This window comes from Centruroides sculpturatus, unplaced genomic scaffold (assembly GCF_000671375.1).
Source record: "Centruroides sculpturatus isolate CEXI.00-Female unplaced genomic scaffold, Cexi_2.0 scaffold366, whole genome shotgun sequence".
In the NCBI taxonomy this organism is placed as follows: Eukaryota; Metazoa; Arthropoda; class Arachnida; order Scorpiones; family Buthidae; genus Centruroides; species Centruroides sculpturatus.
In genome coordinates, this window is record NW_019384567.1 from 592,237 (window position 1) to 594,697 (window position 2,461).

The window sequence follows — 2,461 nt, forward strand, 5'->3', positions numbered from 1 at the left end:
TCAGAAATATATTACTAGTGTCGTAACAGAACTATTTATATTAATTAAGGTTATTTACATGGGCACAATTATATGTTGTTAAATTTACTTCATAAAAAAAAATCTAGTAAGAAACTGAAACTAACAAAAAAATTGATCTGAAGTATAATTATAGAGCTAAAACTTTTTAAACATATATAATATAAAGCTAAAAATTAAAACTTTTAATTCACAAATAGTATTTAAATTAGATATTTAATCTACATCATTTATTTTATATGATATTTATAATTAAAATTATTACTTAGTATTTTAAGTTATTTTTATTGTTTATATTTCTAAACAGAATGAAAAAATAAAATTTTTCTGTTAAAAATAAATAAAATAAAAATTTAAGGTTTTGAGAAAAAATATATATATTTATATCATAAAAATATTCGATACCACAGGAAAAATAAAAAATAAACAGTAAAGCTTTAGATAAAGTTTGGACATTTATTCGAAGTATTTGTGTAAATTAAAATTAAAAATAATAAAAAATTTGACATAATTGAAAAATTTTATTGTTATTTTTTATTTCTTTTCTAAGAATATGTTTCTAAAGTTTTATATTAATTGAGTAAATTTCTTGCTTTTATATTATGTAATTGATAGCATCAACTTTAATTTTTAAAAGTAAAATAACATTACATTAGTTTTTATTCTATTCCATTAAATATCAGATCTTTTTGTTTTCATTTATTTAAGTAATTTGTTCAGTAATTTTATTTTTAAACGTTGTTCTACAATTTTTAGGAAGAAATACTTAAATGGAAGAAACGTAAAATAATATTATAACGACGTATAAATTAGAAGATAAAAATCAGAATCCATCTAAAGTAAACAGAATATAATTTTAAAATAATGGAAAAATATATTAAGATAGCCATTTTAAATTAAAAATATGTTACGAATAGATCTTATATGAGTTTTAAAATAAATATTTATGATATACTTTTACAAATAAATATATAGTTAATATATATTTTAAGTAAAACAAAATTAATTAATTCGAAATGATATGCTATCTTTATTGTGAAATCTTTATTATTTTCTATTAAATATTGCCCTAAAGAAGATGACCTATAATAATAATAATAATAATAATAATAAATAAGGCAATAAGCAAATAAATTTATGTCAGAAAAAAAAATGAGTGATAAATATAAATTATTTATTTTTTTATTTTATGAGAATGATAAAATGACAAAACAAATTTCTATTCACAAAACCATTTGTTATAAATACTTGTTTGTAAAAAAATGTATAAAAAGGTTATCGAAAATAAATGCAAAAATTATAAAAAGAAATGACAATTTTTGTGAATTTATACATTGGAAATGCTATTGTCCTTTTCTTTTAAATTTTGATTAATTTCTTTCTTATTCTTTAGGTGAACGGAAAATTCCAATGATTGCTTTCTACCTGTCATGTTTGTCATTTTCCACTACAGTTTATAACTTTCGTTAGTGTAAATACATCAACTTCTTTAGTAAAGAAAACTATGAATCTAAGATTGAGGTCGAATTTTGAATAAAACATTTCCGTGAAGTTAAATTCAGTAAGACATTTTGTAAAGTCATAGAATATGGGAAGAATTCGTAAGTAACTTGGAATGTCAGAAAGACTTCTTCCATAAAATTCTTCCACTCATGTATCTCATTCAATATCGAAATATAAATCGGATTTCAACTATTCTCTTAAGAATTACTTTTTGCGCTTAAAATATATATTGAACTGTGAAAATCATCTACAAATATTAAACACTTTCTTTAGAGAAAAGAAAAAAAAATTGAATTTTTTTCTTTNAGAATAGAACGATAATGTTAGATGGTATCGAAAGAATAGAAGATGGATTATCAAAACATGATTATTTTTTGTTAAATAAAACTTATAATAAAAACATGATAAACCAATTTTTTAGAAGCAATAACTAATATTTTTGTTTGAAACCGTCTATTTATTACGTGTTACCTATACAGTGTATCAGTTTACGATGGAAGGAGCCACGAAAAGACTCCATTGTACACGATGAGGAGGGAGAGTGTCGAAGCATTGTCTACGTGGATTTTCATTAGTGGTGTTAGTGGCACACAAATTTATTGTTATAATCCATATGAATAAATTATCAGCGTGAAAATAAATTCAGAACTTTTTCAATCATTTCTTCAATGTTAGAAAGTCCTTGAAGATACACGCAATTAAAGAATTTGATTGGATTGATGATATAAAGCAACGCGATCATGGACGATCTACTAAGAGAGAGTGCATCCGGAGAGGACTTTCTATGAGAAACTTGCCCTTATTTAGGAGTTAGACACGTAGAGATTTCTCAAAACACTCAACGCTGCCAGGTCAGTGGCCAGGCGCAAATCCACAACGAATTACTATTGTTTAGTGATTTTATTTGGTTGGCCACTGGTAGGGGGAAGAATTTTTCCCA